The 8371-nt window shown below is 34.4% G+C and overlaps 1 long non-coding RNA gene across 1 annotated transcript in view; it reads left to right on the forward strand.

Moving 5' to 3' along the window:
* Nucleotides 1-7128, forward strand: part of LOC141378039 (uncharacterized) — a 46597-nt gene extending 39469 nt beyond the window's left edge. The window contains exon 3 of the long non-coding RNA XR_015478415.1: nucleotides 5331-7128. This is a non-coding gene — a long non-coding RNA (uncharacterized LOC141378039). The remainder of the gene's footprint in view (nucleotides 1-5330) is intronic.
* Nucleotides 7129-8371: the final 1243 nt, after the last annotated feature.

The raw sequence follows: 8371 nt of genomic DNA on the forward strand, positions 1-8371 counted from the left end.
CGTCTCCAGCTCCCTGCCATCATACGTCTGCCCCTGCCACCCGCTGGCATTTAGAGAAAGCTCCAAAAGACCTGAATCAAATAATGCTTTATGGACACGATGTCCTGCAAATGTTACATAACCCTCCATTACGTGCAGATTTCCCATGAGATTGACTGGCCAATCGACCCCGGTAGGATGTGGGGAGGGGTTGGGTGGACAGGAATACCGATAAGTTAAGAAAAAGCTCATTTAGACCTGAATAGAAATTATTGACCTGGAAGCAGCTGCTGGTTGCTTTGCTGATTTGTTGCCTGTTCTGGCAAGAGCAATTACTGCTGTGGTCTGGTCACTCGGAGCCAGTGATAAAAGTTCATGACGGAGTTCACAGGCAACATGAGGATGCTGAAGATCCTCTGCGTGGAACCATTTCATTCAGTGATATAGAGCAGGGTCCAAAAGTCTGACAGCTTTACTTTTACTGCTTTAATAATTAGATCATCATCTAATGATCTAATTCAAGCGAACATAATCACTCATGGTCACAACTTACTGTAAAAATTAAGGGATAGTTCACACAAAAATGAAAATTCTGTTATTATTTACTCACACTTGACATATCAGTTTGCAGAACACAAAGGAAGATGATTTTAAAGAATGCTGGAAACATTTAACTATTGACTTCCATAGTATATGTTTTTCTAACTATAGATGTCAGTATTCATCAGTTCTAACATTCATTCATTTATTCATTCATTTTCCTTCAGCTTAGTCCCTTTATTTAATCAGGGGTCGCCACAGGGAATGAACCGCGGCTTATTCAGCATATGTTTTACTCTGTGCAACCCAACACTGGGAAACACTCTCACATTCACATCACCACACATGCATTACGTCCAGTTTAGCTTATTTATCTCACCAGAAACTGCATCAGGAGGAAACCCACATGAACACGGAGTGAACATTCAAACTTCACATAGACATGCTAGCTGACCCAGTGACCTTCTTGTGACAGTGCTAACCAATGAGCCACTTTACCGACCTCCAACACATCTAAATTCAAATTTAATTTGTCACATACACCTTAAAAATAATAACAACAGCAAAAATAATAACTAGTAATAACTCTTTAAATTATGGAGAAATTGAAATTATGCAATAGAAAATAACTAATTCAACAATTTTATTAATTAGAAAATATTTTTTAAACTTTGATATAGTGGTTGTAGCCAAAAAAGGATGCATATAAAATATAAAAGTGCTATCTGTACAAAAAGAAACATAGAAGTGTTTCTAACAAAGTGCCTGATGCATACAAGAGGAATGAACCCTATAGGTGGTTTGTCAAGCCCACTCACATGTATGGAGTAGTGTATGAAGAGCTAGACAGTATATTCTTCGAAATATCTTCTTTTGTGTTCAACAGAAAAAAAGAAACAAAGTCATAAAGGTTTGTAAGCATGCTGAGTGAATATTGAGTAAATTTAAAAATCTCTTTAAACTGACTTTTGTTCAGAAAAATAAATTAAGAATCAATTAAGTTTTGAGTCAACAACATAAAAGACTTGTAAATGTGTGTATACAAGCACCAAAAGTGAGTAAATCAATTCGATAATCTCAATTTTGAGAATGCAATATGGTTAAGTGTGAATATCAAATTAGTTGCACTGTAAAATATGTATAAAATAAATATTTAATCTGAATCATAACACTGATATTCTGCTGTGAGCAGCTGATAACAGTTTTCTGAGTGCATGTCTCAGTAGATCGGTTCACAGTGAATACATTTTTGAAAGAAAAGTGCAATATGGCAAATCTTAGACCATGATTTAACACTTATATGGAAATGTTTTCAAATAAAAATTTAAGACATTTTTAGAGTTTTGACCATTCATTTAGATAAAAACATGATTTTAGGAACCTGAAAAAACATTTTTGAAAATTGTTTTATGATCAGAGCTTAATTTGAGTTGGATCTTGGATCCTTCTTATGTTTAATCTCTCTCATTGGTTGTTGATTGTTTTGCATGCAATGAGCAGTGAAAATAAACTATGGCATAGTGGCCTACATAAATAATATTTATATTTTCAAAATGGCAAAGAGGCAGTCATGCATATTTTTGATTTTTTTTTTAAATCACAAGTAAATCTAATAATGAGCCTGATTCAAAGAGATCTTAAGAAGATGAAACTGCACGAATGGATATGGATAGCGATCTCAAGTCAGCCAAAAAACATGACAGAAGAGGTAACTGTGGGCTCTTCTTGAAGATTAGACTCAGTGAGTCATTTAATTATTATTTTTTTAACTTGGCACATAATAGTGAAGTGAACTGAATAGTGATTGTTTGAACAATTTATATTTGTAGCTACATGTTTTTATTATCCATGACTGACCTATAACATTATATGGCACAAAATGATCAAAGAGCGTTTAGAAATGTGATGCTCTTTTTTGCGCCATCACCGTTAATGACGTCATGTTCCGAGAAAAATGAAATTGTGTGGTGGACGTCGATCATGGTGACTTTTATTTCCTGATTTTGTTCGGGGAATTATTCATTTACAAATTAAGCTCTGTTTATAGTGTTTTTTATTGTACAAATATTATTGTGTCTGTGTAAACTAAAAAAAATAAGTGTGTGTGAGACATCAATGACTATGTTTACATGGACATCAGTAAACAAATTGTTTGCATTAATCTAAATAAGACAATAATATGAATAAGGTGTTTACATGAGTTGCTTTTTGAATGCTTCTTTCGCGATCCCGTTAGATACGATCACGCACATCGATTCTTGCACATTGATCGATTAACTTCAATGCGTCACAACCATATCCAATGTTTCCTGCTGTGTCTCATTTGATTTTTTTTTTTTATTTGACACCAGTTCAGCAGTTTCACTTTCATTCGGAAACATTTTATTCATCCCCAGTGACAAACTGAGCTATTGGATGTGAGTATGAAGTAAGGACTGGAGGACAAGTGTTGTTTTAATATCATTTTAAACCACACACCAAATAAAAAAAATTAAAAAAAAACTTCACACTTAGCAATGTTTGTCTGTTTGTCCTTTACTGACTCGGTGGGTGCAGAAAATATTGTCAAACAGCTGTGTGTGTATGGAATATCTTGTCGCAAAATGTGCCAAAAAGTCCTACATGATGGTAATAGTTTGATTAAGGTGTTTATATGTCTGTACTGCACTTTAATATTGCCACTAAAGTAGGCATACTACACATCTTAATTTGATTTCTGTTTAGTTCGATTATGACTTTAGTCAGATTGACGTAATCGAAAATTGCTGTTTACATGGTAGACTCATAATCAGAGCATTAGATTATTGGTGTCCATGTACTCAATAAAATATACAGTAACAGTAAGCAGGTCTGTAGCCAGCCTGTGATGATTCTTTTTTTTTTCAAGAAGTAGACCTTTCTGCACACCTCATGACACCTTATGATATTTAAATACTGCATTTTAGGGACATTTTAAGCACAATTTTTAGCTGAATTAGCTTGTCTGATAGTCATCATAACCATACTTTCTGATGTAACAAAAATATTTCCTAATAATTTGCAATAAGGAAATATGAAAAAATATATATTAGAATACAAATTTATTACATCATAAAAAAGAAACTGTTAAAGTCTGTCGTCTATTGTCATTTATTATGCAAATAACAAACTGGCCAGCACATTCAACTTTTCTCAGTCAAAATTTGGCCATTTGAATGAACAAAATTTCAAACATAAAAATAACAACAACAAAAACAATAAAAGAGGTTCATAATTTTTCTAGCCTCTCTTATAAAAAATTACATTTGAAAATTAATGCTAACACCAGTAATTAGTGTTCAAATTAATTTTTATGGTGGTGCTTCAAACCTTTTTATTAATCATTTTTGTTTAAAGAATGAGGTCTAAGATTTAGAATACAAGTTTTTTGTAAAATGTTTTCTCCATTTAAAAATCGATTAGCTAAAGTCACACTGAAGCCAATATAAGATTCCGCTTGGTCTTAAAGCCTTTTTTAATGGATTATTTTCACTATTTATGCTGGCATAGCAGTCAAAATAGGAAAAATAAGCTCTTGTTGAAGTCAGAATTATTAGCCCACATGAATTATTATCGACTTTTTCCCCCCACTTTCTGTTTAACTGAGAGTTTTTTCAACATATTTCTAAACATAATAGTTTTAAAAACTTATTTCTAAAAACTGATTTATTGTATCTTGGCCATGATGACAGTATTTTATTAGATATTTTTCAAGACACTTCAATACAGCTTAAAGTGACATTTAAAGGTTTAACTAGGTTAACTATAGGCAGGTTAGGGTAATTAGGCAAGTTATTGTATAACGGTGGTTTGTTCTGTAGACTATCAAAAAAAAGCTTAAAGGGGCTAATCATTTTGACCTTAAAATGTGTTTTAAAAATTAAAAACGGCTTTTATTCTAGCCAAAATCAAACAAATAAGACTTTCTCCAGAAGAAAAAAATATTATCAGACATACTGTGAACATTTCCTTGCTCTGTGAAACATCATTTAGGAAATATTTAAAAAGAAAAAAATCAAAAGGGGGCTAATAATTCTGATTTCACCTTAAGGGACAAATTCTAGACTTTTAAACTTTTGATAGTAATGGATGGGTCTTTCGCACATTCTGAACACCCCTAGCTATGGGGCGGGTAAGCATGTAGGCATGCCTCTATACTGAGGCTATAACATGACAGTGGTTTTAGTTGTTTTTGTTAATCAATGTAATCACCTTAATAATGCAAAACCTTTCAGAATGACTAAATAATAGTAGAAAAAAATTATATTATCACTGTAAAAAAGTAATCATCTTTTTTGCCATAACACAAGAAAAAGCAATGAAAATGAAGACACTTGAAACCCCTTGCAGAGAATTTATGCGAGTTTAAAAGTCATGATTACTGACTGCAATCAAATAATCCTTTCCGCTTTTACTCCTCGACAAGCAAACATTACTTTTTTTTAACAGCAGGGGCTGCTGTGAAAAAAAAAAAAACACCAAACGAATATCTTATTGTTTTCCCATTGCAAAGCTACATGCTAAGACTAGCTGTCTATCAGCATGAGTTGAGCTAATGAAGCATCCTGACTTGATGTGACAATAATTCGGTCTCAGCCTTTTGGTTTAGTTTGCGATTCACTTCTCCGAAATGCTTTGACAGAAGTATCTCCCTTTCTCTCTTTGTGGATAAAGCTGTTTTTATCATGTAATACCTCTCAGCAACGGTTATCTTAGTGGCATTGCTGGATGTTTGAGTTCTTTACACAGTAATGAATGCCACTTTGAGACACTTCCCTTACACCTCCCTACAGGTTGGCTGGCGAAGCTTCATGCTGATTATCTTGTCGGATCCTGTTCCCTGTTCAAGCCGGCTTGATGACAGCACAGTCAGACTAACCTGCTAACCTGCCCGACGACAGTACACACATGACGGATGGCGCGCGGGGGAGTCGCTCGCTATTAATTAAGTCAAATGGTCGAATGTCAAAGCGGCAAAGGTCAGCGCTAATCTCTGCGACCCGCGCCGTGGCGCAGACTCCTATCGACAGATACCTATTGCTTTATCTTTTGATTATGAGTCACCCTTTATTCAAACCCTACAGAATTGATTGTTTACAAGGCGTAATCTCCACGGGAAGAGGAAAGAGCAGAGAATGAAAATGAGCTTTGTGAAATATGGCGTCGGCTTGTGATGTAATACAGGGTAACATCCAACCTCAAGGTGCCCTGAAGTTTCTCCTTTTGTGACACAGGTTTGTCACATTTTCATCATCGTCTCTCGTCCTTCTATTTACTTCCATTCTGCTCTTGAAGGGAATGTGTAACAGATCAATCTCGAAAGAATAGTTCAACTAAGATGTGAAGCTCTGCCATCATTTATTCGCCCTCATGTTTTTTTTTTTAAATAGGTCAGACTATTGTTTTTGAGTATACTGGGATAAAAGATTATTATTTTTTATTTTTTTTACAATTTATACAATTTAATAAAATTTAGCATATACATATAGTTTTTTTAGGTAGTTCAAACTTTAACAAGGACATTTAAAAATAATATTTAACCAAAAATATTTTAACTATTAAAGATTTTTGCAGTTAAGCAATGAATGAATAAATAAATTATATTTAGAATGCATTTAATAAATCAACTTTATAATTAAAGAACCTCTTATGCATTAAAAAAGGTAATATTTTGGTTTTGGGGGTCTACAACAACAGGCTGATATGCATGCAAGGTCAAAAAACACTTTCAATGTCTTATAATATGCATTTATTTTAGCTAATTATCCCAACGACTCCTATATGATTAGTTTAGTGGGTTATTTGTTCCCATCTCCTCCTTAGCGCAATGCTAATATGCGCTGATTGGTACAATGACCCAGTCTATTGCGATTGGTCATCCGCGTTCAGTGTGAGACCGAGAGAATTGCCACTACGGCTTATCAACAATTTTGAAGTAGACAGAGTGCAGAGTGAATGTGTGAGCCCAATGCAGGAGTGCATTAAAGCAATGCAGTTTAACACCAGCAAATTGCTCTGCTCTTCACGATGACACTCTTTCAGTATTAATCCTCACACTGGCAAAAGCTGAACTATTTTGAAACCTTACCGGGACACGTGTGTAGGAAAAGCTGATGGTGGCCATAGCTTGACAAATGGCAGTGGATCACAATCTCACAAATGTATTTAAATCCGTAAACAAAGCGTGACGTGTCTTGTTTTCATGTGATATGAGAATATGGAGTTAACCAGATACAGTACAAGCCACATGGAGCGCTTAGCGCTTAGCGCTTGTGTTTTGGAGTAACAAAACACAAGTAAATACATTATTTGCAAGCTATAGAGAAAACAAGGAGGCAACCATTTTAATCACTCTTAAGTTACTTATACTTGTGAAACGGAGACTGATCATGAACTGTGTACTGTAAAGTTCCTGTCAAGCTCTGACAAAGTCCTATACATCATTATCTTTTGTTTAATAAACAACCGATTAATCCCTCGTTGTAAGTGTGTAGATAGCTAAAGCACTCATGAGAAAAATGAAGGAAACACAGCAAAAGGCTGGGGCTATAATGCTGAGGTATTTTTGCAAGAATAAACTTCAACCACTGACTCTTCACAGCCTCATCTTTGGGTAGGGAAAATTCCCTCACACTCCAGAGCACAGCGTCTTACCGGGACTGCACGCGCAAAAAAAAAAAAATGGATGGGGCTGGAGTTCCATGTCAACATCATGCCAACATGGCTAAAGATTCATTACCAAGACAATTCATTTGAAGCAATCTGGTTGACTCTTTTATAGATAAATCAATAGTTTTAAACACGGCACACTTTTAGATTTAGGCCTTGGCTGGATATTTAACATTTTACTTCACTTAGAGCTGTGTACACACTGCATGGAAGGTCATTTTCAAAAACCCATTATAGGAGCTCTTTAATTAATATATATAATTGTTTTTTTTTTTTCATTTTTATAGCTTCAGTATCTATTTATTGGGTGGATGGATGGATGGATGGATGGATGAATGGATGAATAATAGATTATATTTATTTTCTATTTCTGTATAGCTTCATTTATAAATTTTCCTTTGGCTTTGTCTCTATTTTAGAGGTCGCCACAGCAAAATAAACCACCAACTATTCCACCATATGTTTTACGCAGTGGATGCCCTTCCAGCCACAACCCAGTACTGGGAAACACCCATACACACTCATTCACACACACTTATTCACCACAGCCAATTTAGTTTATTCAATTCACTTATAGTGCATGTTTTTAGACTTTGGGGCAAACCCATGCGAACATGGAGAGAACATGCAAACTCCAATCAGTGCAGCCGAGACTCAAACCAGTGACCTTTTTGCTGTATAGCTTCAATATATATGTTTACTACATACATGTATAGGAATTATCAATAATAACAAAAACAATAAATAATAATGCATTCAATAAATGGTTGTACCTTATTTTAATATGCTTTTGTTACAATGTTATAACACAAATAATTATTGATTGATATAAATTAACTAATTGCACATTGTGATTGACTATGGAATAAAAGGGTGGAGTTAAAGGCTTTGTGCCGAAACGTCTGTCTTTTAATCACCCGTAAAATGTAAGAAAAATAAAAAAATAAAAACAGTACGAAGCAGTTGAGTGCAAATCATTACCTTTTTTTGATATAAATTAACAACTTTTTCTGCAGAAATAAGTTTTGATTTAGAGATACTTCCCTGTCGTTATGCATAATTTGTTGTTGTTAAATGTATTTTGTGTGGAAGACACAAATAACGTGGTAACCTTTTCAAGCCATGAGCCGCAATTCACAAACTTTTGATTTCCTTCTCTTTAGTT

This window comes from Danio rerio, chromosome 2, assembly GCF_052040795.2.
Source record: "Danio rerio strain M-AB ecotype USA chromosome 2, GRCz13ab, whole genome shotgun sequence".
Taxonomy (NCBI): Eukaryota; Metazoa; Chordata; class Actinopteri; order Cypriniformes; family Danionidae; genus Danio; species Danio rerio.